Source organism: Scyliorhinus torazame, chromosome 2 (assembly GCF_047496885.1).
Source record: "Scyliorhinus torazame isolate Kashiwa2021f chromosome 2, sScyTor2.1, whole genome shotgun sequence".
Lineage (NCBI taxonomy): Eukaryota > Metazoa > Chordata > Chondrichthyes > Carcharhiniformes > Scyliorhinidae > Scyliorhinus > Scyliorhinus torazame.
The window spans coordinates 238,549,930-238,577,859 of record NC_092708.1 but is presented as its reverse complement, the minus strand read 5'-3'; the positions used below and the strand labels follow the sequence as shown (position 1 = coordinate 238,577,859).

At 51.0% G+C, this 27,930-nt stretch overlaps 1 protein-coding gene and 1 long non-coding RNA gene across 7 annotated transcripts in view; one reads left to right on the top strand and one right to left on the bottom strand.

Moving 5' to 3' along the window:
- The window catches only part of LOC140396632 (alpha-(1,6)-fucosyltransferase), a 1,055,147-nt gene that overhangs the window by 678,020 nt on the left and 349,197 nt on the right, over positions 1 to 27,930 (top strand). Inside the window, exon 1 of one of the 6 annotated variants that reach the window (XM_072485464.1) lies at positions 19,137 to 19,255. The exons of the other annotated variants lie outside the window; for them this stretch is intronic. The gene's annotated coding sequence lies outside the window, so the exon portion shown is untranslated. Of the gene's footprint in view, positions 1 to 19,136; positions 19,256 to 27,930 lie in introns of those variants that run through there. 6 annotated transcript variants of the gene reach the window in all.
- On the bottom strand, positions 88 to 4,009 carry LOC140407859 (uncharacterized). The gene is made up of 3 exons (XR_011939846.1): positions 3,855 to 4,009; positions 309 to 477; positions 88 to 201 (listed from the first exon to the last, which is right to left on the bottom strand). It is a non-coding gene; the product is annotated as an uncharacterized lncRNA (long non-coding RNA).

Below are 27,930 nucleotides of genomic sequence, written 5' to 3'. Positions count from 1 at the left end.
TCTGTTGCCTGGACCAAGTTGCACCTGACCCAATTGAACGGTTGAAAGCAAGAATTTGATTTTTCAGCTCTTCTGAGCCATAAACCGCTGGAACATGCTGTTCACCTAAGGCTATTCCCATCAGTGTCTTGAGGTGAATTTCAGAACACCATTGCTAGAGATCTACCCATTCGGCCTGATTGCTGCCTTTTTGTAGGTTGCCTATGGAGGGAGAGCATTGTGCAAATTAGAAGACTTAAACTCTTCATATTTCACTCTTTGTTTGGCAGGCGTGTTGGTCGGAGCTAGTAAAAGGGGTGAACAATGACCTTGGAATGATACTGTGGTACTGTATATACTCAAGGAATGGTCAATCTCACGTAAAGGTCGCCCCGTGACTTTTGTCCAGAAAATTCCAAACTTTCCGCTTGTCATTGAGATAAAACTTGCCCTGGTGCCAACTTCCTCTTTCGAAGGCAGCTATTCAGCTCCTTGTGTCTACATAGAAAAATAAAAATGCTTTTAGGGTCGTTTTTGTGCCATTTGTTTGGGAGGGGGAGGTTGGCAGGAACAGTCTCTCACCTTCCAACTTTACCATCAGTCGATGTCCCACCATAAACAGTTGGATAGTGAGATGATAGAAGAGGGCGGATTTCAACCCCTCAAAGATATTACTTGTGCAGAAGTATGTGTTCGTCAAACAGAATACAGGGACATGTTACATTGCTGATAAATAACTGATGACTCTACTCCGGCTGTTTGTAACTGGATGTGATTCCAGAACAGAGCTACCAGCATATTATATCTTTTGCTGCTAGCTCCAGGCAACTTAGCTCAGGCAACTTAGCCCAGGCTGTTTAACGATCTGTGTTGTCAGACTGAGCGCACAAATCCATTTGGAGATGTCCCCTTGAATTACCCGATTACATTCTATCTGTCATACAGTTGTCAGTGATTTATAAAAAAAAAGAAAATTGACCCTCTTGAAGTAACAAGTTTCATCTTTCGTGCAACATATTTATAAATTGGTGATCTTAATTAGTAGGGAGCTGTTAAACATTTTGTTCCAAATACGTTGCATGGTTCAGATCCCAGACTTTATTTTCCAATGATCTACAAAAGGGTTGACAAACAACGTTTTGTAGGCATATTTAAATAGCAGTTCGCTTCTGTAATGTTCACCAAAATAAACCAGGAGGTTTCATATTTAATGCATCATGATGTCTTACTCTGTTTATTTTGTTTAATTCTATTTTTAAAATTGAGTATAATTTCAGATGCTTGAAAATAAGCCAACCATGAGTCAGAACTGAGAATGTTTCTGTGGACTTTCAGTCTATAGTTGTGGAGCATTTCCTCCTACTGTGTATATGGAGTAAAGCCAATGGACACGGTTCTGCTACCGTGTTGTGTCTGGCACAGAGCGGGGCACAACGAGTGAATCCCGGGGAGCCTCAAATCGGCTTTCGCACCAGGCCGATCGTGAGTTACCCGACTCGCTAAGCCCAGCATAATCTGGGTCACGCCCTCGCTGGGACTGCCAGGGTGCCAGGCTGGCAATGCCAAAGTGTCCAGGTGCCAAGTTGGTACAGATCAGAGTCATGGTCTGGGGCCATGCCCATGAGCGGGGGTATGAAGGGGCTGCAGAAACATTGGGGGGGGGGGGGGGGGGGGGCTGGTGAAGATCAGGCCAGCCTTTCAATTTTGTGCCCCTATCCCAGAGGAGCTGGTCCTGCTGGCGGGTTCAGCTCCCAGTGCTGGAAAATTTCAAAGCTCTGGGGCTGGATTCTCCGTTTTTGGGACTAAGTCCGCACGCCATCATGACAACTCTGGTCTTTATGCCAGGAAAACCGGTGTCAAAAGGCCACAGATTCACCCATTTGCTGGGGGCTAGCAGGCAGCCGTCATAGAGCTCGCAGTTCTAGCTGTCGATACGGGCCACAGCACTTCTGGGTCAAAGGCCGCGTATGCGCATGCCGACGGCCGGCAGCGGCTGCACCGTGCTCCATGGCGGACTCAGCCCGTGGACCTGGACCAGCAAAATAGTGCTCTGCATCGCCTGCTCGCGCGCCCGGGGCTGCCCGCAAACATTGCCCCAGCCCCGAATGAAGCCCCCTTTGCCCACCAATCGGAACTCCCCCAACTGTGGCGGCACCAGACTGAGTCGGCAGCCGCCAGGTGAGTATCCCGGACGGTGAGACCACACGAGTGCCACGCCGTTGGGAATTTGGCCGGTCGGGGACGGAGCATCGTGGGGCGGGCCTCAGGCAATGGCCTGAGGCGGTGGATACTTGGCGCGGCGTACTCCACGTGTACAACGATTTTCGGGGGCGGAGAATTAAAAAACCGGCGCCACTCCCGATTTCGACGCCAAAACGGATTCTCTGCCCCGTCGCCGAACGCGATTTTGGTGTCAGGGAGCAGATAATCCAGCCCCAGGTCTCGACCGGGGAGAAATTCCCCGAGGCTCCAATAAAATGACTGAGTGCCGTTGAATAGCGGTCTCCATCTTGGCATTGCAACCGTCATAAAACACGCTGGCAAACATGCCCAAAACCAGACTTTGAAACGTTTCTGGTGAATCGCCATTTGGAAATATATATTAATATTGGCAACAAAAACCACATTGTTGGTAAAGTTAAGGAACGCAAAGGGAGAGTTGTCATGTCATTCTACTATCATGCAATGAGAAAGATGTGCTTTGGTGGCCTGGAGACAGATCTTGCTGGGATGGAGGGACTCGGAGCCCCAGAAGTCAGGAGTGTGGGTCAGTGATATGGTAGGGTTTCTCAGTCTGGACAAAATCTAATTCGCTCGGAGAGGATCAATACAGGGATTCGCCCGGAATTGGCAGCCATTCATGATTACTTCAAGGAAAATTGAACGTCAGCAGGAAAGGGGGAAAGGGAAACGGGGGGAGGGGGGTGGGGGGGGGGGGGGGGAGAGGGGGGGAAGAGAGAGGAAAACAGGAGGCATGGCGATGTTAGATAAGGACAGGGAACCTAGTATACGGGTAATTGCGGACAGGGCGGGAGAAGTGGGGGACGGGGTTTACTGTTTGTTGTTCTTCTAGGGGGTTTTGTGTGTGTCGGCCCGCGCGGTTGTTTTAGAAATGTCAATATGTTAAACTGTGAAAGTTACAAATGCTTCAATAAAATATTTTCTTTAAAAAAAAAAGAGAAAGGTGTGCTTACTTCTTCATGCCCCCCACCACCCGCACCTTCCACACTCCATGGAAGATGGACAGGTTGCTTCCATTAATGGGATAGGGAAGGATCAAAGAAGTTTCAAAAGGGCAGAACATTTTCAGGAAGACTAGATCACTACTGTGGTGGCTCAAGGCAATAATTGGTGGATGGTAGTAATGAAGAATGAAGTGTTTATTGGCAACTAACAAGGATAACTTTTGAAGAAGCACAGATTCTCTATACAGGTGTCAACACTCTGGCTCCCAGGTTCACTCTGGCAAGAACCCTGCTCCCTGGGACTTGTGCAGGTCTATCATTGGTCGGGGTTTGCGTACTCTAGCACGAAAGGCCTGGAACTCATCACATGAACCATGAAGGAATGCCCTTAAAGGGACCATGCTACAACAGTTATTCTTTCATATTTAACCTGTTTTTGGAGGGTTTGGGGAAATATTTTGAGGTTTTACTCTCCTCTACATTGTCAACTAGGATTGCCAATTTTCAAGAACTTTACAACTTGTAAACTCTTGGCACTTTTTTTGTATCAAGTGGCCGTTATTGCCAAATACCTAATGGGGCTGTGGTTGATTCGATGGCAAATGTGAACCACTTTAAAAAGCTGGTGTGATTAACTAGATATGCCCTCATTGTCAATTCTTATTTCTTCTCCACTCAGTTAAGACTCACCATGGCCTTTTGCACTGCCCTCTCATTATTCCCTCAATTAGTAGCTGCAAAGTTCAGAAATACAAGCAGAGAATTCTGGCGATAGCCACCAAGTCAGCTGCAACCTGTGGAGAGAAAAACAAGAGTTAACGCTTCAAATCTGAGGCCTTTCTCAAGAACAGATTAGCTGGTCAGCCATCATATTCCTGTCTGGAATGCTTGAGTGCAGAACAGTTGCTGCAGTTGTCCACAGAACAACTGTCTCTAACATTTCAGAAGTGATCAACAGTTGGGGAGTACTTATAATACATGGTAAGCTGTCAAGTAAATTAAAGGATTTTTTTAATGTTGGCAACAATGAAGCAAGTGCAGAATCATAAGAAGTCAGACATGTGACACTGCAGTACCATTTATAGGTACTCTGCCTCTTGATTTTGGGGTTTCTGGGAGGTAACCTGGATTTGGTAAACATCTTTGGTTGCACTTTGTGCTGGGATTCGTACTGTAGTGTTAGTCTATGATTCGCAATGGTGTATTATTTATAAAAGGAAGCTCGTTAGATATATCAAAATGTCAATCAGTGGTACTGGTATGACAAATTGTTAAGGCAAGGCACAGTATCGTTTTTTTGTACTGTGACTGAAACAAAAAGCTCTGGGAATTCAGTGGCACAGTTTGATGCAGTGCTGTAAATTATAGAGGTCAGGATAAATTATGAAGAAGTACCAGCACTGCCTGAATTTAAACTGTTTACCTCACTTGCTCCACACGCTGCCAACCTGCCTCTATTCTCATTTCCACTCGTATTAAATAGGTAGTGACTGGCTGGATGCCTTTTGAAACATTCAAGTCAGCAGATTTAGAAGGATCTCATTATGGTTGATTGTTTTTATAAAGCATATATATATTTAAATGTTGTCTAAAGTATGAATTTTATAATATATATTGTGTTATATAAATTATAGACAGTATTTTGCATTATACATTTTAAACTATTCACAGTGCGCCAGGACACTTGATGCAGCCTGGTGGAACTGTGCAAATCTTTAAAGCTATGAATTAATCCTCATTTTCTCTGCAAGAATGGTCTTTGAGGAGGATTCTGGTGTCAGAAAATTATCTTCCCTGCTAGCTGCCACTATTTCCTAATGAATTGCCAGTTAAGGGCTCCATGCTGTGTATTTTATGCTGAATAAATATTTTTGTAAGGTAATTGAATGACCTTCTTCATTTGGATAATTGGGATTTTGATTGACAGTTGTTTGAAACTAATTAAATCTAATGGCCTGGCTACCTTTATTATGCACACATCTGCAGGCTAAAGCTTCTTTACCAGCTGAGTTTTAAATGCCATGGAGGAGTCGCAGTTGCACTTTAAAATCCAATGTACAAATCCAATGTACAAGACTGAATGTAAGTGTACCAGCTTTAGGATCTGGTGGTCGTTGGTGTAGGGTGGCTAGTGTTTTCCCCTCATTTAATTTTTGCTTCAGAAGAATTAAGTGGCAAAAAGTCACTTAACCAGAAGACGGTCATAACTATTGTGCACACGCAATGAGATGAATCACTGTCCAATCATTCAAACGATACCTTCTCTTCCTTGAGGTACCGTGCCCGATGCATGCCCTATGCCCTACGCATCGCAATCATGGCCTTCCATTAGATTGTCCCACAATGAAACTTGGCAAAGTACTGCCATCGTTTTGCTGTTGCCTACCACAGTGCGATCGACCAGTCCTCACCACTTGCCATCAGGAGTATTGGAAGGATTTACGGGCTGATAGTCAAACCTGTTGGGCCATGTTGTGGACACACCTCATTGGGATGCTTGACGCCTTGGAAACAAAAGACGTGAGTGTTCTCATAAAAATGTTCTTGCAGTTGTGGTATGACAATATAATTAACTGCTTGGGAACAGATTGGCAGGTGTACAAGTACTTCCATTCTGCAGGATGGTTCAGTTGCACGCCACATGGTTTTCCCCCCACCTGTGGCAAGACATGGCATCGTGGGGAGAAATTTACACATCATTGGGCAGCACGGTGGCACAGTGGTTAGCCTGCTGCCTCACGGCGCCGAGGTCCCAGGTTCGATCACGGACCTGGGTCACTGTCCGTGTGGAGTTTGCACATTCTCCCCGTGTTTGCTTGGGTTTCACCCCCACAACCCAAAGATGTGCAAATAGGTGGATTGGCCACGCTAAATTGCCCCTTAATTGGAAAAAAATGAATTGGGCACTCTAAATTTTTTTTTTTTTAATAAAAAAAATTTACACATCATTTATCCTCTTTAAATTATCCTCAAAATTCCATCCACTCCAGGTTTCTACTGAAAAAAAGGATTGGTTCCAATGAGATGGTTGTTACCAGCGAATTCCATTTATCTCCTATCACCAGTTGGCCAAGGGGCATTCATAATCACCGTTGTTACTTAGCATTAGATCTGCAGCTCAGACCTTGTAGAGGTGCTGGGTTTTGCAGGGCACCTGTGGACCAGTTATGTTTTTAACAATTTTTAAAAAAACGTTTTATTCTCCTCATTTTCAACATTTTCATCAAATAAACAACAAAAGAAAAAACAAACAATACAGTAACAATTGCCCTAAACAAAAACAGCATCCCGCTCAATATACAGACCAAAACATCCACCATATATTCCAGGTAAAAAAAAAATTAACAGTCAATCAGTAAACCGAGATTGCTACCGCTGAATACTCTGATCCCCTAACCCCCGCCAGCAATGCCTTCCCTACTACAAAAAAGTCTATCCTCGAATACTCCCTTCCCTCAGGTGCAAGAAACACCACGGGTCTACCCCTCCCATTTCCCTCGTAAGCCCAGTCAGCGCCTTCACCCCCCGCCTCGAATGGGTGAGCCAGCGTGGCTATGACCTATGCATCCTTGGCACTTGTACCAAATTCTAATGCCCTCCCACTATCACCTCGTGCAAATTCAGGTCTGGAATGGCCCCAAACACCTTCCTCACAAATCCTGCATCATCCAAGTTATGGCCATACATACTTGCCAGTGCCACCAGCCTCCCCTCCAACGTCTCTGTTACTGTCACATATCTGCACCACTCATCCGTCATCATCTTCTCCATGTGGAACCATCACTCTCTTACCAACCAAAACAGCTACTCCCCACATCCTGCTGTCGAACCCTGAATGAAATACTTGGCTCACTCAGCCCTGAGCCTCACCTGGTCTTTCACCTTCAGATGAGTCTCCTGTAGCATGACAACATCAAGCCTTTAAGCTTTTTAGGTGCGCAAAGACCATTGAACTCTTCACTGACATTCTACATAACTATCCTGACCGGGGATCTCTCAACCCCCCCTCCCCTCCATTCTCCCATCATCATAACTCCGGGCCCTGTCCACGGGGCTTGACCCGCCACATCCCATTGTTACCATCGAATCCCTCCTCCCCCTCCCAGAATCCCCTCATCCCCCTCCCAGAATCCCCTCATCCACTTCCTCTCAAAAATACCTCACCCAGTATCGGTCCCGTCCCCCCACTTTTCATACCTACTAGGCCTATCGAAACCCATTCGACCAGGTTCCAAAGACCGCAGTCCCTCCCCCACTTCACTCCCGTTCACTAGCCAGCTTGGGCTTACTAGTGTGGAGGCCACTGCCCAGGCCCCACTCCCCTCCAATTCCCTCTCCTCTACCCAATCCCAGGAAAACAAAGAAATCCCCTTCAAACAAACAAACCCAGTGCAAACACACAAACCCCAGAAAACCATCATTGCAAAAAAAAGAAGCCCCACCTTTTACCCAAATAGGCAACTTCACCCATTTAACACATATAACAACATGAAATAAGAAATAGAACTATATACAATCTTCTATCCCCCCCCTACCCTCAGTCCAAGACCAAACCTCAGTCCCATTTCTCACTTCTGCCCCGTCCTTCTGCTTTCACAAACGCCTCTGCCGCTTCCACCATCTTGAAGTAAAAGTCTTTTGAGCTGTCGGTCACCCTCAACTTAGCTGGGTACACTACGTCGAACTGCACACCGCTATTATACAGTGCCGACTTCACTCGGCGGAAGGCCGCTCGCCTCCTCGCCAACTCAACAGTTAAATCCTGATATATACGTTTACCAACTCCAGCCCACTGCACCTCCTGCTTCTGCTTTGCCCAACTCCGGACCTTCTCTTTCACGTGGTACCTATGGAAACAACTAAACACTGCTTTTGGCAGATCATTCGCCTTTGGTTTAGGCCTCAATGACCGATGAGCCCAATCCAGTTCGTACTATGAGGGACCTCCCCCCTCCCCCAACAGCTCTGCCAACATCTTGGCAAAGTACTCTCATCCTCGGGCCCTCCACTCCTTCGGGCAGGCCCACGATCCTCCGATTTTGCCGCCTAGATCTGTTTTCCAGGTCCTGCACTTGCGCTTACAGACCCTCGTTGGCCCCTACCACTCTCTGCAGCTCCTCACTCATCGATTGCTGTGTTGTGACAAGGGTTTCTCCACCCCCTTAAAATTCTCACCCTGCTCCCGCACCTGAACACCACAGCCTTCACTGGGGCAATCGCCTCCTCTACCAGCACCTTCAATGCCGCCATCACCTCTTTGCTCATCACCTCCATCTGCTTGGCGAACTGTTTTGCAAATTCCGAAACCATCACCTCGGTCATCTTTTCTGCTGTGAACAATGCGGCCCACCCAGCGACCCAGCCTCCGCCACCTTTCCAGTTACCGAGCTGACCCTTTCGCTCGACGGCGAACCATCACTCGCCCCCTTCTTCATGGCGGCTTTCTTTTGGTTTTAGGACAACCCCCTCCTTCCTTATGTCTCCCTGCACTTACTTGATGGAAAATTGCCCCTGGGACTGGGCATTAAATTCTCAAAAATCAAGCATCGAGCAGAAGCCGCCCAGCATGCGACTTCCTCCTACATGCCACCACTGGAAGTCGGCTTATGTTTTTAACAATAGTTTTCATGTCACTTTTCTATTTTCAGTTTACCAATTTTACTGAATTCAAGTTCACATCTATCTTGGCAAGATTTGAACTCATCAGGCTAGATTTTACTAGGTGCCGTATACGCATACCCCTCTTCTCCCACTCCCCCCCCCCTTCCCCCCAGAAAAGGTCCATTCATCTAAAGATAAGGGGCTGGGGACCAGGTTTGAGAGGGGAAGGGTTAAAAGAGAAGCCACAATAGTGGGGATATTATTCTTTCATGGGACGTGGGTGTTGCTGGCGAGGCCAGCATTTGTTGCCAAACCCTATTTGTCCCTTGAACATTGTGACTTGCTTGGCCCTTCAGCGGGCAGGTAAGAGTAAACCACATTGCTGTTGCTGCTCTTTATGATATGATGTTATATCTCACCAGAGTCACCAATAATGTTGCCAGTCGGCACCAGAGTCGCCAATAATGTTGCCAACTAATAATGATGGTCTTTAGAGTCGCCAGGTATCAAATGATACCACCACATGGCTTTACCGGATATCGATCCAAGGACCACACAACCAGTTAGTCAGTTCAAGTTCAAAGATGGTTTATTTACACACAAGGATTACTTCGACATGCAACACAAAACACTATAAGTTAAACTACACCTAACAACTACAATAACCTATACTTAACTTCAGGGCAACCGGCCCTATGCAGATGGTCAAGGCCTTTGTCCGGATCTTGTGTGGCTGGGTGGAAGAGATGGCTCTGTTTCTGCTGGGCTCATCCGTCTGGTAGCGATCATTGGTCTTGAACTTGTCTGTCTGGCCGTTATGCTGCACTTGGGTTGGCATAGGCCGCATCCAACAGAGACTGAGCACATGGCTGTGACTCTTCTTATCCCTCTGGGATTTTGCACTCTTTGGGGAGATCCTTAACTTGGACTCAATAATTCGACAGGCTTCGATCACTGCCTTCGATTTTGGCCAATAAAGGGGCAGGTGCCTTGATGGTTGGGCGTGTCCTTAGCGGTCATTGACCTTGGCTGTTTGGGCTCCCTGAGTAAAGGGAGTGGCGCCGATTAGTCTGTATCTGTATCGGTTACCTGAATACAGTTCTTTTGTTCTCGGGAAATGGGCCATTAGAAAGCAAACGAGCGGGGGTTTCGATCACGTCTAGCTATCTGGGTTGCAAATACACACACAAGCTCTGAGTCTGTCTGAGTCCTGGGTTGGCCATAATTCCCATGGTCCTTTGCAGGTGGCCATCTGAGATGGCTACACTGTCAATCTGGAGTCACCTGTAGGCCAGACCAGGTAAGGATAGCAGATTTCCTTCGCAGGGGATGGGTTGGGGGACTGGCTAGGGTACATTCTCAGAGAGTCGGTGCCACCTCGATGGGCCAAATAACCTCCTTCTGAACTGTAGGGAGTCTATGATTATAATTCACCAAATTATAAATCTTATAAAACCTAGGGATTGCCCACAGTTAAAAACAGCCCTGAACATATCAAAGAAACTGAGTGATTTGCTCCTAAGAACTATATCAAGTTACCTAGCATAGGCTACATTTAATACAAGGCAGGAAAATTGCTGTTTGAAATCAAAGATTGGTTTGACTTGTATAGAGGATAAAATTTAGCTGCCCAGAAGCGGAATGCTAATCCAAGTCTTATCTTTACCTCCTTGGACTGGCTCGCCAAGGATGATTTGGGTCATTGGCCACCGAGGCGAAGCTAAAGTAATGAAAGCTGAACTCGAATTAGACTTTTATCTGATACCATCCAGCAAGCACACGAGCCACTCGACCTTGTGGAGGCAGCAGTAATGACGGACTCGCTGGAGATGAGGAGAAACATCAGGAACCTGACCATTCTACTACTGCCATTAAAATGAAACAGTTACATTTGCTGCTCGCTTGGGATTTTGAGGAGAATGAATTTGAACTGCGATGGGGGAAGTGAGTGAATGTCACGTTCACTAACACACTCTTTTCTCAGAGGAGACGGTGGCCTAGTGGTTTTATCACTGGACTATTAATCCAGAGGCCCAGGCTAGTGCTCTGGGTTCAAGGGTTCAAATCTTAGACTGCAAATGGAATTTAAATTCAATTAATAATCTGGGCTTCAAAAGCTAGTCTCAGTGATGGTGACCAAGATGCCATTGTCAAATTAATTAGGCTCGCTAATGTCCTTTCGGGAGGGAAACCTGCCATCCTTACTTTATTTGTTACAAGACTCATGGATTTGACTTCAGACCTACAGCCATGTGCCAATTAAAAAGGTTTGCCGAATATATTAATCAGCTGCCTTGTCCTAAAAAGCCAGTGAAGGGATTTTGGCTACATAGCAGACAGGAGATATGAATAATCCATCCATGAGAATATGATGCACATTAATTAGAGAATGTATAGATATATTTGGGTTAGTTTGATGGTTTTTGAGTATGAACAACACTGATCCATTTGACTGTCATTAGATTCAGTAAAAGCTGTCTTAAAATACTGGCTAATGTCGTTCACTCCTCCAGTTACAGGCCCCACCAAATGTCATCATTCCTTTGCCCTCTGAAATGCCACTTGATGGTGTGATGGCGCAGTGGCTAACACTGCTGCCTCACAGTGCCAGGGACCCGGGTTCGATTCCGGCCTTGTCTGTGTGGAGTTTGCCCATTCTCCTCGTGTCTGCACGGATTTTCCCTGAATGCTCCGGTTTCCTCCTATCGTACCAAGATGTGCAGGGTTAGGTGGATTGGCCATGATAAATTTCTCCTTCGTGTCCAGGGATGTGCAGGTTAGGTTACGGGGATAGGGCCCAAACTACCTGTAGCCCTTACAGGATCGCCGGACAGGTGCCGCGGAATATGCCGCTGGCATGCGCAGCACCAGCCGATGGAACCCCTGGCAGCAGGGAAGGACGCCAGGCCCCCACATTGTCGGGCATGGATGGAGCCCAGGATGCAGAGATGGAAGTGTGCAGAGAGGGGCCCATCCATTTATGGGCATCTCTCATGATTAGGAACATAGAATGTAAAAATGGACCAGCGAAGTCTACATTTAACCGCACCCATGGTCTCCTGGCCACTCTCGTGGGTGTCAAGAGGCCGAAGCAGGGATCTTGCGGTTCTCTTGGCAGAAGGTGTATTGCTTGACCCAAGTCCTCAATATCCGTGTCGAGCCCAGCAACCAGACTTAGCTCCTCACGCGAATCTTCATTTTGGAAATTCCAGGGTGACTATTGTGCAGTTCCATTAGGACGGGGCACTGACCTGGGCGGGGGAGGACTACCTGGGATCCCCTCCGGATAATACCATCCTCGACACTCAGTTCTCCTTTTTTGTGAGGTAGGGCTTCATGTCATCAGAGAAGTGTCCTCCGTTCCAGCCATTAAGGATCATGCATCTTAATTTGGACAATGTAGGGTCCTTCTGTGTCAAAGCCTTCATCTGTTTTGCAGATACTGACAAGGTGCCTTGAAAATTCAATGTCATGGTGACCTCTTCTAACATCGGCAGAAGGGCCAGGCTTGTGGGCAGTGGGTGTTGACTCCAGGCGTCCGCATTGGCTATTCATGTCCCAGGGTGGTCCTTGAGGTGAGTATTTGTAGGTTGCCAGTAACAAGGCCCAATGTTGGATCTTGGCCAAAGCGATAGGACAAATTTCCCTATCCTCTATGAAAAGGCACAACAAAGGCATGTGGTCTGTCACTATTACAAAATGTCAGACTTACAAGAGTGAATTTTATCTGGAACCCCCCCCCAAGGTTTTTAGGTTTTTGTTTCTGTTCCAGTGTCTCCCAGTATTTCTCTCTCAGGCTTTCTTTGGTAGGGTCAATAAGTTAATATCTACTTTTGTTTGGGCGGGTAACCACTCGGGTTCACAGGTCTTTTCTGAAAAGGAATAGACAATTGTGGGGGTTGGTGCTACCTAATCTTCTCTGTTATTACTGAGTGGCAAACATTGAGAAGGTTCAAGGGTGGTTTAAAGATCCAGACTCTATATGGTGGTGGATTGAGGAGGCTTTGCGCATAGGATCGAGTCTGATGGGCCCTGGTATGGCTCCACTCTCCCGTTCGCTCGGATAAAATTTTCATCGATCCCAGTGATAATAGCCTCTTTAAGGATTTTGAATCAGTTAGGCTCTATGTCGCTGTTGGCGCCAATTTGTAGGAACCATAGGTTTGAGCCTTCTGCTTTAGATTCAAAGTTCAGGGCATGGGAGAGGTTGGAGAGGTTTAAGGATATGTTTCTTGAGGGTAGGTTTCCCAGTCCAGAGGTTCCAGCTCTGAGAGGGAATGTGTTCAGATACTTTCAGGTGCGCAATTTTGTACATAAGGAGCTTCCTTAGTTCCCCCTGGTACTGGTGCCCTCACTTATGGTTAGGCTCCAGTCCCTGGCCTGACAGTACTTTCTCCCCGTACTGTGTGGGTTTCCTCCGGGTGCTCCGGTTTCCTCCCACAGTCCAAAGGTGCTGTGCAGGTTCGGTGGAGTGGCCATGCTAAATTGCCCGTTAGTGTCCAAAGGTTGGATGGGGATATAGGGCCAGAGCAGCGATTGGGCCGAGGTAGGGTCAGCTTTCGAAGGGTCAGCACAGACCTAATGGGCTGAATGGCTTCCTTCTGTACTGTAGGGATTCTGTAGTTCTATGAATGTTGCAAGAGGGCTGCTTCCACCCCATAAAGAGAGGCAACGCATGTCAGCATAAGCGATTTCTTGGAATCATAATGGGCTCGTATATTTGATGATAACAGTTACGATTTACTTTCTTGCAGGCCTCATTTTGTAGCGCCTCCACTACCACTTCTGGGTTTTTTTTAGCAGCAGATATAAGGGTGACAGCAGAGAGGCCAAGCTTGATGAATTTCCCATTGTTTATCAGCTCTAGGAAGGAGTTAGCTGTCATATTTTGATGGGGCTGGCACCTCCTTAATGGCCTTGACTTTGTGTTCCACAGGGTGTAAGCCTTTCCTGCCCACCCGGTACCCAAGGTAAATCACCTCGCTCGCTTGGAATACGCATTTTTCTCTTTTGAGATGTGCGCTTCTGTTGAAAGCCATCTCAAAAACCTCCTCCAGGTTCACTAGGTACTCCTGTTCTGTGGCACCTGTAATCAATACATCATCTACCACCTTGGATAGTCCCTGCAGGATATTCTCCATAACATGCTGAAATGTGGCACATGCTGACAAAACTCCAAAGGGCAGGTTGGCATATCCGTGCAGACCCTTATGTGTGTTAATATTTACTGATAATCTCATATACTCTTCCAATCCCCAATTTAACAATTCCCAGCCAGGTCATTCGAATTCCTGGCGCCAAATCCCTGCCCGTGAGACTTAGTCCTGATCCCCGTACGACTATAAGTGAAAGTCAGGACGACTGTTGTCTGTAGCCTACTGGGGTCGTGGTGGTACCCATAATTTGAAAAGGCTCCCCCATATACATGACTAGTCTGACTCTTCTATCCATAGGCATAGGGTAGGAAAACTGTTTGGAGGCGATTGAATGTTTGTCACCGATGATGGAGACAGCCGCCCCATTTTCTACCTCCATCTCAAAGGAATGACCATTTACGAATAGCCTTATCCTTATTGGAGTGGCCTTGGTCGTGACAATGCAGTTCAACTGCATTGTCCCCTTATCTGGTAGACCTTGGCTTCTTGTCTGGGTGGTATGTGTGTTGCCAATTCCAGCAGCCTTGCCAAGGTTGTGCCCTTCTGCAACACTCGCAACAATCCAGCTGCTGACAGCTACATTTCTAAAGGACTTGTTTCCCAGGTACACCCAGGGTTGTCATGGTTTTAGACCACCAGGTCATCCCTATGGGATGTTGATTCGATAATAGCTGATGCACATGGGTGCCTTCATCTGAAACACAGGCTTCTCAATGCGGGGTCCCTCCCCCGAACCTAAGGCCACTACTGTCCTATGTCGCTTGACGTTCCTGAGCCCCCTTTTCAGTGTTCTCCACGGTCAAGACTATCTCAATGGCCTCTTTCAGGTCTAGATTGGACTCCGCCAGTAATTTATTTTGAGTTGTGACATTGTTAATTCCACATACCAATCTATCGCGTAATATCTCGGGCGGTATCCGGAGTACTCCGCCAATTTCTGCAACCTACCAAGGAATTCTGTGATGGGATTCCTTTGGGTTTTCCTGGCCGTATCAAAACAGCGTCAAGGAGGATGATTGATGGCTTTGGATCATTGTGACTCGGTCTATGGGCTCGTCGAGGCTGCTGGGTAAGTAAGTTTTTTATGAAGCTTAACATTGGGGGGACCACAAGCTGTCAGGAGGATTACCTTCTGCTTTTCATCTCTTTCAACGCATGAAACAAATAGCGCATGCACTCGGCATACTGGGCTCAGTCTTCTCCGTTCAAGTCATATGGTTTGGGTTTACCAAGCAAGGGTATTTCCGGGTCTGGTTTTTTTCTTAGCAGAGAGCTGTTTTCTTTACTTTAAAGGCTGTTTGGAATCGTGTTCTTGCTCTTTGTCGCCAATGTAATAACTCCAGCGGAGGGCAGGCTAAGCAAACCAAAGGTTTATTCTAGAACGGAAAAGAAGGCGCAGCCGCGGTGAACAACACAATCATTCCAGCCCGGGAGCATCGGGAACGCCGGTCCAGGTCTGGGTTACATTACTTAAAGTTCCGCTAACGTGTCCCTCTTGGACAAGCCTCCGCCTGCTCAATGTGGGAACTGGTAGCGCACAAATCCCACGGGGTCATCAATTGACATTCCCCCGTGCTCTTCCCAGGGTAAGACCAGAAGCCCAAGCCATGTCGATAACAGTGAAACATTGTCCAGCTGAAGACTCTTGGCAGCTATTGGGTAGAAGCCGCCACCAGCCCAGATACGCCCTGTCGTGGACGGATGCCATTCATCTGTGAAAGTGCTCTCGTCAATGAATAAAGGGAGATCTTTCATCATATATTTTCATGGGATTTACAATTTCAGAATGAGAGAGAGCCAACACTTTGTAATGCAACTTTAAAGTGCTTTCCCTTGTTAAAATCTGCCAGTAACTTTTTATTTAAAGTAGACACTGGGTGAAATCTAATGGCCACGCCTACCCGACTCTGGACGCGATGCAAGATTTTCCCAGCTCGCTACGTCACGCAAGAGCTAACACGATCTCGTGAGACATTGAGATCTGCGGCGGGATTCTCCACAATCGGCGCGATGTCCGCCGACTGTCGCCAAAAACGGCGCAAATCAGTCGGGCATCGCGCCGCCCCAAAGGTGTGGAATTCTCCGCATCTTGAGGGGCCGAGCCCTCACCTTGAGGGGCTAGGCCCGCGCCGGACTGATTTTCGCCCTGCCAGCTGGCGGGAAAGGCCTTTGGTGCCCCACCAGCTGGCACGGAAATGACTTTGCCGTGCGGTACATGCGCGGGAGCGTCAGCTGCCGCTCATGTCATCCCGCGCATGCGCAGTGGAGGGGGTCTCTTCCGCCTCCGCCATAGTGGAGACCATGGCGAAGGCGGAAGGAAAAGAGTGCCCCCACAGCACAGGCCCGCCCGTGGATCGGTGGGCCCCGATCGCGGGCCAGGCCACAGTGGGGGCACCCCCCCGGGGACAGCTCGCCCCTCGCCCCCCCCCAGGGCCCCGGAGCCCGCCCGCACTGCCTTGTCCCGCCGATAAGAGAGGTGGTTTGATTCTCGCCGGCGGGACAGGCATTCCAGCAGTGGGACTTCGGCCCATCGTGGGCCAGAGAATCGCCGGGGGGGTCCGCCAATCGGCGCGGCGTGATTCCCACCCCCGCCGAATATCCGGTGCCGGAGAATTCGGCAACCGGCGGTGGTGGGATTCACGTCAGCCCCCGACGATTCTCCGACCCGGCGGGGGGTCGGAGAATCCCGCCCCTGGATTCTGTCCACAAAGGGTAGGACCTAACTTTGCATATAATCTTTATTATTAGTATTGTCACAAGTAGGCTTACATTAACACTGCAATGAAGTTACTGTGAAAAGCCCCTAGTCGCTACATTCCGGCGCCTGTTTGGGTACACTGAGGGAGAATTCAGAAGGTCCAATTCACCTAACAAGCACATCTTTCAGGACTTGTGGGAGGAAACCGGAGCACCCGAAGGAAACCCACGCAGACACGGGGAGAACGTGCAGACTCCACACAGACCGTGACCAATGCCGAGAATCGAACCTGGGACCCTGGTGCTGTGAAGGAACAGTGCTAACCACTGTGCTACAGTGATGCCTGAGTGCAGTCAGGCACACTTGAATATGCACTCACCGGATCTAACCAGCACCTGGGATTGCATCCCCTCGTCGAGGAGACCTCTGCCTGGCGCCGTTTCGCCCTTGTCTCCACATCAGGGACAGGCAGAACTGCACTTTGGGGGGAGTCTCTTAGGCAGTCGGGTGGTCAGGCTCTGGGCAGGGTGGCCCCCTGGCAAGGCTGATGCCATACAGGCACAATGGCACTACCAACTAGCACTCTGGCACTGCCACTTGGGCACCCTCGTTGTGCCATCAGGTGCCAGCCTTGATGGCAGGTGACAATTTACCCATGTCAAGGATTGAGCCTAAGGGTGTTTTTCCTTTCTGAGATGGAGTGCGGGGGCTCAAAGACGCCCAACAGGTAAGTTGGGCTGTTGGAGGAGTCTGGGGATTGCGTTTGGGAATCGAGAGTTTGGCGTGCCAAATCTTCCTGCACTGGCGAGCAGAACTCCTTCCAACAAGTTTCTGACAGTTGCCGATGGTTGTGGGGCACCTTGTTACTAAACCAGTGGCTAAATGGGTGTTTATGCTGATTGTACTGTGCAGCAGAACTTCTTTTGTTTCTTATGATTAAAGCCTTTACACACAACCTTTGTGCACACTGCTTCTCGGGAAGTGAAATGACAAAAGCATTTTTCCTCATCTCACTGTGCAAAAAAACACTGCTCTACGTTAGAAATATTTTAAGACTGGTAAATCACTCGCCCTTTTGTAAATGTTTGGCTTGGTGACTTATTCGCCCGGGGCTTTCAGTCTCCGGATCATCAGAGACTGGATGACCTCCCCGTACAAGGTGCACCTTGGGAACCCTTGGAATTCCTGACCCACTGATTCGGTGGAAATTGCCTGCTCCCTAGGATCCTTCAAAACATGTCTCCAACTCCAAGTTAGCATCGGAGAGTTCAAGCAGCTTTGACTCACCTATCTGGTTGCTTACTGACCACCCCAACTTTCCGCCCGACCTCCCAACTCGTTCCTCCCAACCTCCCGACCCATCCCTCCCAAACCAACCTGACTAGCATTCAACCCAAAAAACCCACTCCCGACCTGACTACCCCTGGCCCACTCGCCCACCTGCCACGCTACCAACTTGCACACCTACATGTTCACCCATTCATTCTCTCGTTCACACATGCACTCATTCACTAACACGCTGATTAAATGTCCCAAAACTTCTCTCTGCATTAGTGAACACATAAAAGTATATGCCAGCTAGTGCCATAAAGAGTGGGGTGCGGCTTATCTTCTGGTGATCTAGTACTACAAGGAAGCAGTTCCATCCATTTGCGCTCCGTGTTTCTGAGGAAACGGGGATGGGAAGAGACCCGGCCAGAAATGTGGAGCTCCGACCTGGTGTAGGAATGTCGGAGCAGAGTGGCAATCCAACGGTGATTGCCGTTCCTTGGAAAATAGAAGGGACACAAATGATCACACCTCAGCTGTCCTGCTGCCGTGCTATTCTTGCCCCTCATGTCTGCCATTTGAACATGTCCGCAAAATAACGTCTATTATAACCTATGTCATAGAGGCACACAGGCCAAGTGTTACCTGCAACAGACTTTACAGAGTAAACACAAGAAATACCTTCTTGACATGAATGTGCGCCCAAAATATGCACACAGATGCTGGGGCGCGGGCGAGCAGAAATTCATGCCATATGTTGCCATTGGTGAACCTCTATGAATACTGGGGATTAATTTCTTCAACCCTAAAACCTAACAACAGTTATGACAGTGCTTTAGATGAATTTGGAGTCAATGAAATACCTCTGTGACTGTGTAGAGTCAGGTTATGTCATCCATTTACTTAAAGGGCACAGTGTACTACATTCTGTTCATCTTTAAGTCCGTGTTACACTGTCATTTTCTCACTGACATTTGGAAGGTTCTGTCCTAGAAATCAAAATGAGCCACAATAATTAATTCAGAATGAAAGAAAAACTTCTCTTCTGTTTTTTTTTGTTTTAAGAACAAATTTGGCAATCAATGCTACTTGTTTGCAAGGAGGAAAGCGATAAAGCAGGAAATAGCTGCACAGTTTTCTCAGAGGAGCTGTCACTTCTTTCGAGCAGTTCAGAGGGCTGGTGCATGTCTGAGAATAGATACACGTGGTGTAATTGCCGAATTTCCGAAAGAGGTGGTAATCAGTGTAGTGAATATAATAGCACAGGATGTGGCAGGAATGCTTGCCGGTGTGCTCAACACCACACTTCCTTTAAGCAGCCGGCAGCTTCAGCGAGCAGAACTCGGGGAAGTCGCTGGAACTAAAAGGTAAACTCTTTTAATGATCCTCGATATAGATCTGCTTCAGAGGTACCCAGTTACAGTTGGCAGTTTAACTTGCTGCAAAATAACAGTTCACGCTGATGAATTTTGCAATTCAGAAAGAGTTCAGTGTTTCCAAATTGGGTGCTGTCGTTGTTGCTGGCAGTTTATATAAATTGATGGCCTATATGCTTAGCTTAATCTTCGCCTGTTGTCATTAATGTTAGAGAGCATTTGTCCCAATACTTCCAATAAAATTGAATGTGAGACATGTCTTGGAAAACTGCAAGGGTACCGATTGTGGATCAGAGAGTTTAAGCCATCAGAGAAAATGATCCATTTCACTGAATAGGAGTGTTTTGTACAACTGTCTGCTGGGCTATATGATTACTACTGGTTGCAGAATAATGTTCTGAACAAGATATGATTTTGTAAAAAGGCATGCACAGTGCCAGTTTTTCCCCCCGCATATGTAAAAGCCAGCTTAACAGCATGTTACCAAATTCAGTCCATTTTTAAAGTTGTTTCCTAAGTAGTGGTTAGTGAAATGGTTTACATTCGTTGGATCATTCATTGCAGGTTTTGCTATCAGCATTCTTTTAAAGCTTCCTGCTGATTTCCACATTCATCCTGAGCAGCATTGTACTGAAATCTCACTGATAATGGATTTATTGCTGCCTCACAGCGCCGAGGACCCGGATTCGATCACTTCCCCGGGTCACTGACCATGTGGAGTTGCACATTCGCCCCGTGTCTGCGTGGGTCTCATCCCCATACCCCAAAGCTGAGCAGCGTAGGTGGATTGACCACACTAAATTGCCCCTTAATTGGAAAATAATTGAAAATTAAGATAATGGATTTATTACTTTGAATGAATGGAGTTCAGGGACAGAGGTGGATCATGTCCGGTGTCTCAGACTCCTATTTACATAGAGGTAGATGTAGTTGTATCAATAGTTCACACAGAGTTGACATTGCATCTGAGGCACATTTCCCACCACTTTAAATATATGCCGTCCTCACTTCCTCTCAGACTATTCAGTTTTAAGCAGAGAGTAAGTCCAAGTCAGAGAGTGTGTGATGAATTCTGATTTTAACATGGATGTAGGGTGGGGGATGATTCTATCTGGTGCTGTGGTTACAGTGATCCTTTCAAAGAACTATTTGTTAGACAGCTTGTGGATCTCACTTTCTCGAATGCAGTCAGCCTGGACAATACAGTATTACTGAGCTTCATACAAATTATTTTATTCAATTTTCACTGGGTGTGGGCATTGCTGTCTAGGCCAGAATTTGTTGCCCATCCCTAAATGAAATGAAATGAAAATCGCTTATTGTCACAAGTAGGCTTCAATGAAGTTACTGTGAAAAGCCCCTAGTCGCCACATTCCGGCGCCTGTTCGGGGAGGCTGTTACAGGAAATGAACCGTGCTGCTGGCCTGCCTTGGTCTGCTTTCAAAGCCAGCGATTTAACCCTGTGCTAAACAGCCCCGAAATGCCCTTGTAAAGGTGACAACGAGCCACCTTCTTGAACCAGCGCAGTTGTTATGGTGCAGGTACACCCTCAGTGCTGTTAGGAAGGGAGTTCCACAATTTTGACGCGGTGACAGTGAAGGAACAGCGATATTGTTCCAAGTCAGGGTGTGTGTCGATTAAGAGGGGTACTTCCAGGTGATGGAATTCCCATGCATCTATGCCCTTGACCTTCTAGATGGTCATGATCGTGGGTTTGGAAGGTGCTGTCGATGGAGCCTGGATGAGTTTCTGCAGTGCTTCTTGGATATGGTACTTACTGCTGTCATTGTTGGTCGATGGTGGAGGGAGTGAATGTTGAAAGGTGAAGGATGAGTTGCCGGTCAAGTGGCTGCTTTGTCCTGGATGACACAGACACTAGGATCATACAGATGTTAGGCCCTTTATTTTTTATTTTTTTATAAATGTTTTGTGTCCGATTCATTTTTTCCAATTAAGGTGCAATTTAGGGTGGCCAATCCACCTACCCTGCACAACTTTGGATTGTGGGAGCGAAACCCATGCAAACACGGGGAGAATGTGCAAACTCCACACGGACAGTGACCCAGAGCCGGGATCGAACCGGGGATCTCGGCGCCGTGAGGCCGCAGTGCTGACCACTGAGCCACCGTGCTGCCCTAGACCCTTTATTTAAATCTGCAACAAGTTTCAACACCTGATTCAGATATAGACCCTGAACATTGATTCTTTGTACCAATATGGTGGGAGGTGTTCTTCTTGCTTACACTTAATGTGAGATTCCTGCTCACCATATTGGAGGCTTTGGGACTTATTTAACATAAGTTCTGGCATAAACCTTTAATCCTCCTTGGATGTGGAAGGGATTCCAGAAAACAGGAGGATTGAAGATTTTATTACCACAATCCCGACAGTTTGAAAGAGGGGAGGAGGTTAGGATAGCGGGAGCAGAAGTAGGCCATTCGGCCCATTTAGCCTGTTCCACCATTCAATAAGATCATGGTTGATCTAGTTGTGGTCGCAGCTCCACTTTGCTGCCTGCCCCCCCATAACCCTCCACTCCCTTGTGTATTAAAAATCTGTCTAACTCTACCTTGAATAAATTCAATGATCCAACCTCCACTGTTTTCTGGGGAAGAGAATTCCATACTCGAAGAACACTTTTGGGAGAAGAACATAAGAACTAGAAGCAGGAGTAGACAATTCAGCCCGTCGAACCTGCTCCGCCATTCAATACGATCATGGCTGATCTCCTCTCAGTCTCAATTCCACTTTCCTGCCCGTTTGCTATAACCCTTCAACCATTACTAATTAAAAATCTGTCTATCTCATCCTTAAATTTACTCAGTGTACCGGAACCCACTGCAGTCTGTGTTAGTGAATTCCATAGATTCACGACCCTTTGGGAGAAGTAATTTCTCCGCCTCACTGTTTTAAATCTGCTACCCCTTATCCTAAAACTATGACCTCTCATTCTAGATTGCCCCATGTTTAGTTTGTCAATCTCCTTTATCATCTTATATACCTCAATTAGATCTCCTCCCATTCTTCTAAACACAAGAGAATACAGGCCTAAACTGTTCGTTCTCTCTCCATAAGACGAACCCCATGGGCGAAATTCTCCGTTATCGGCGGAAAGTCCGCCGATCGGCGCAAAAAACGGCGCAAATCCGACTTGCGTCACGTCGGAAAAATGGGTCGATAGTCTCCGGCCCGAAATGGGCTAGCAGCGACGTAACGGCATCCGCGCTTGCGCAGTGGTTCACGCCGTGCAGCGTCATACGCGCTGCACGGCGTGACGGCTCATAAGGCCGCGCTGCTCCCCCCCACCCGACCGGAACACCCGACCGCAACACCCGACTGGATGGCTGGCCGTCGCTCAGCCCCGAGGTTCGAGTCACGCGATGTGGAGGCGCTCCTGGACGCGGTGGAGCAGAGGAGGGACGCCCTGTATCCCGGGCACGGCCGCAGAGTTGCCCCACGCCACAGCCGGCATCTGTGGAGGGAAGTGGCAGAGGCCGTCACCGCTGTGGCCCTGACACCACGGACAGGCGCCCAGTGCCACAAGAAGGTGAACGACCTCGTCAGAGCAGGCAGGGTGAGCCTCCCCCATATCCCCCCCTCCCCCATATCCCCCCCTCCCCATATCCCCCCTCCCCCATATCCCCAAGTGAATCCAGCCCTACCTGAACCTCTGCAATGCACGCGCAACCGATGGCGTGTGTTGCCTTTTACCCCTGCCCCCCCCCCCACAGGAGAAGCGCGCACACAACAATAGGGAGCATGTGAGGACTGGAGGAGGCCCTGCTGATGAGAGGCCACTGACCGTACACGAGGAAAGGGCCCTGGAACTGGCTGGCGGACCTGAGGACTGGGAGGTTGCTGATGCAGAGGTCGGGGGCGTACTCGCGAGTGAACCACCGACAGCCCGTCCCCATATCCCCCCTCCCCTATATCCCCCTCCCCCGTATCACCTGATCACTGCCTGATGTCTAACCATGCATGCTTCATTGTGTATCGCAGTACCAAACGTCCAGGCACCCATCCCCACAGATGCAGACCGCCCGCAGGATGCCCCTCGGAGACCACAGGAGACGGAGAGAACCGGACCCTCCAGCATGCGACGCCCGCAGGATGCCCCTCGGAGACCACAGGAGACGGAGAGACCCGGACCCTCCAGCATGCGACGCCCGCAGGATGCCCCTCGGAGACCACGGGAGACGGAGAGACCCGGACCCTCCAGCATGCGACGCCCGCAGGATGCCCCTCGGAGACCACAGGAGACGGAGAGACCCGGACCCTCCAGCATGCAACGCCCGCAGGATGCCCCTCGGAGACCACGGGAGACGGAGAGACCCGGACCCTCCAGCATGCGACGCCCACAGGATGCCCCTCGGAGACCACGGGAGACGGAGAGACCCGGACCCTCCAGCATGCGATGCCCTCAGGATGCCCCTCGGAGACCACAGGAGACGGAGAGACCTGGAGCAACAGGGAGACGACACCCCCGTCACGTGCGGGAGCGACCACCCAGCGATGAGGGGGGCAGCCACAGGCCCCCGTCACATCCGAGCCAGGACACCACTACCCAGGACACCACTACCCAGGACACCCCTACCCAGGACACCCCTACCCGGGACAGCACTACCCAGGACACCCCTACCCGGGACAGCACTACCCAGGAAGACGAAATACCGGACAGTGAGTCAGAGTGGATGGGTGGAGACGAACCCCCACCCCAAAGTGCCATGGACTCAGAGTGGGACGAAGAGCACGACACAACGCCACTGCTGTCACCAACACCCTCCACCATCGCAGAAACACTCACCACGGTTGGGCACTTTAGTGATGAGGCGTCTGGTACACTCACTGGTGCGCACAACACAGCCGTCCCGGTACAGCAGGTGGAGGTAGGAGCAGCAGAGGAGCCGGGCGGTCGGAGGGCAGCCCAGCCCAAGCGAACATCTGCCGCCCAGATGGATCCCGGGTTCCTGCAGTTACCACACCCACACATAGATCCGATGCAACCACCGACCCGGAGACGAGCGAAGAGGGTGACGGGCGGCTTGCGGCGGCTGCGGTCGCAGGTGGAGGAGTCCACCCGCGTCCAGGAGCTGGGAGTGGTGCCGGTCATGCGTGCCACCCAGGCTGACACCGCACGGGTGGCGTCCGCGGTGGAGGCAATGGGTGCGACGGTGTCAGACATGGGGAACGGTTTGCGAGGCCTGGGCCCTTCCGCGCAGGCGGCGTCTGTGGCCCAGGAAATGGCTGCCCTCTCACAGGAGGCCATGAGCCAGTGCCAGCGCCAGATGGCAGAGGCGCTCAACGCCATAGCCCAGTCTCTGCAGGCCATGGCCCAGTCTCAGCAGGCCATGGCCCAGTCTCAGCAGGCCATCGCTGAGGGCATCGGCGCCAGTGGCCATGTGCAAGCCGGCGTCGCACTGTCACAGACAGGGTTTGCCAACCCCCTGGGCTCCATGGCTGCAAACCTGCAGACCCCTGTCGATACCAGCACGGGCCTCCAGGACTGGCAGCGCCAGATGTCGGGGGGGCGTCGGATGGCCAGTCCGTTCGCATCCCCCACCCATGTAGAGGCCTGGGGGCCATCGGGCACCCTGAGGGAGGAGGAGGTGGTGTGGTCCGTCCCAGCTCCCTCTGTAGGGGAGGTCCCGGTACACCGCGACACCTCGGACTCCCCCCTTCCGTCCCAGGTGCATCGGGTGGGCAACGGGCAGGACAGGCTGGCAGCTCGCCATCCCAGTCGCCCGGGCCGCAGCCTGGCCCATCTAGGCCAGGACGCCCCAGGAAACGGCCGCCAAAGGGATCCAGTGTCAGAGGGCAGGAATCACAGGAGTCCACCTCCAGTTCTGCTGTACCGTCTGGGGAACCACGTAGACGTAGTCAAAGGGCCCGTAAGGCCAAACAATTAGACACTGAGTAAGTTGGCACGGGTGCAGGGCACAGATGAGTTTTAGGGGCTAGGGCACGTGCATGAACTCCTTTCGTTATTAAAGTCAATGTTACACCTACCGAAGCTGCCTTTGTGCTCTGTCCAAAGTGTGCGGGGGTGTCATGTACGTTGAGCACAAGTGTGTGTGTGAGGGGTGGTCTTACCTCAGCCCCAGGTGAGTCTGCCCCCTTCCCCCTGGGCCGCCATCAACATCCCCCGGGCAGAGGACGGGACCGTGCGCTGCAGTGTCACAGCCACATGCAGGGATGGTCCGGGTGGATGGTGGTACTGTGGCCATGGGTCAGACATAGTCCAACGATGTAGAGCCAGGAGCTCATCGCAGGGCGGGTTGTCATCATCCTCCATGGCCTGCGATAAACACGCGTCCACCCGCAACTGTGTGAGCCCGGCCCGTTGTGCTGCAGGTGGATCGGCAATGGGGGGGGGTGGTGGTGTGCATGCGGGTGGGGTGGGTGGGGTTGGGGAGGGGGGTGAGGGTGCTGGATGGGTGGGGGGTGTGGGTGGTCGGCTGTTGCCATGGTGTGCGGTCTGTGGCCATACTACCCGATTCCCATGCCCATCTAGTCAGTGAAGCGGGCGTCTATCAGTCTGTCCCGTGCCCGCTGGGCCAGCCGGTAACGGTGGACAGCCACCCGCCTGTGTCTACCCCGTCTGCCCTGACCATTGCCCCCATCCCCCTCATCTGGGGAGGACTGGGCCTCTTCCTGCTGCTCCTCCACTCCGCCCTCCTCTGCCTGCGGCACATCGCCCCTCTGCTGGGCTATGTTGTGCAGGACGCAGCACACCACAATGATGCGGCCGACCCTATCTGACCGATACTGGAGGGCGCCCCCAGAGAGGTCCAGGCAGCTGAAACGCATCTTCAGCACGCCAAAGCACCTCTCGATCACTCCCCTTGTCGCTACATGGGCATCATTGTAGCGGTTCTCCGCCTCATTGCGTAGCCTCCGTATAGGCGTCATCAGCCACGATCGCAATGGGTAGCCCCTGTCGCCCAGCAACCAGCCCCTCAGCCGGGGATGGCGTCCCTCGTACATGCCGGGGATGGATGACCGCGACAACACGAATGAGTCGTGTACACTGCCTGGGTGACGGGCGCAGACGTGCAGGATCATCATGCGGTGGTCACAGACCACCTGTACGTTCATCGAATAGGTCCCCTTCCTATTAGTGAACACGGCCCTGTTATCTGCAGGTGGCCGCACGGCGACGTGCATCCCATCGATCGCGCCCTGGACCATGGGGAACCCGGCAACAGCAGAGAAGCCCACGGCCCGGGCATCTTGGCTGGCCCGGTCCACGGGGAAGCGGATGTAGCGGTGCGCCATGGCATATAGGGCATTTGTCACTGCCCGGATGCACCGATGTCTGCGATATGCCGGACAGGTCCCCACTCGGTGCCTGGAATGACCCCGTTGCATAAAAGTTCAGGGCCACCGTAACCTTGACGGACACGGGGAGAGGGTGTCCCCCGCCAGTGCCACGCGGTGACAGGTGTGCCAGCAGGTGGCAGATGTGTGCCACGGTTTCCCGGCTCATCTGGAGTCTCCTCCTGCATTCCCGGTCCGTGAGGTCCTGGTATGACTGCCGGGGCCGGTACACACGGGGCGCCCTCGGGTGCCTCCGTTGCCGTGGGGCCGCGACGTCCTCCTCCCCCTCCTCGTCCTGTCGGTCAGGTGGCCCTCCAGCCTGGGCGGCTGCCACCTGCCCCTCTGCAGCAGCCTGCGCCGCCTCTCTGGCACGCTCCTCCTCCTCCTCCTCCTCCTCCTCATCCAGGGCAACATAGACATGAGCGGCTGCCACCACGGCGGCCAACATCGCTGGATGATCTGAAAACATGACGGCCTGGTGGAGGGAGGGGAACGACGACATGTCATCATTGCCCATATCCCCTCCTCCCCCCAGCCAGGTGGCATGGACCGCATGGGTCCAACTGTTGGAGGCTGGCACCTGGCCAGGTGGACCAACTCACTTGCCCTCCCATCCCCCTCCTCGGCACGGACCCCCCCCCCAACCTCCACCCCAGCACGGACCCACCCCCAACCTCCACCCCGGCACGGCACGGACCCCCCCCAACCGCCACCCCAGCACGGACCCCCCCCCCCAACCTCCACCCCAGCACGGACCCCCCCCCCCAACCCCCAACCTCCACCCTGGCACGGACCCCCCCCCCAACCTCCACCCCGGCACGGCACGGACCCCCCCCAACCTCCACCCCAGCACGGACCCCCCCCAACCTCCACCCCAGCACGGACCCCCACCCCCCCCCCCAACCTCCACCCCGGCACGGACCCCCCCCCCCAACCTCCACCCCGGCATGGCACGGACCCCCCCCCAACCTCCACCCCGGCACGGACCCCCCCCCTCCCAACCTCCACCCCAGCATGGACCCCCCCCCCCCCCCCAACCCCCAACCTCCACCCTGGCACGGACCCCCCCCAACCTCCACCCCAGCACGGACCCCCCCCAACCTCCACCCCGGCACGGACCCCCCCCCCCCCAACCTCCACCCCGGCACGGACCCCCCCCCAATCCCCCTCCCCGGCACGGACCCCCCTCCCGGCACTCCCCCGGAGCCCAGCCTACTCTAACCACCCCCCACCCCCCCCCCCCCCCGCCGCACACACACACACACAACCCGAGACACACCTCTTCCCACGCAATCAGACTGCGGCCACGCCATTGCCTGCCCAGAGCCAACCCCCCAGGCCGTCACTCA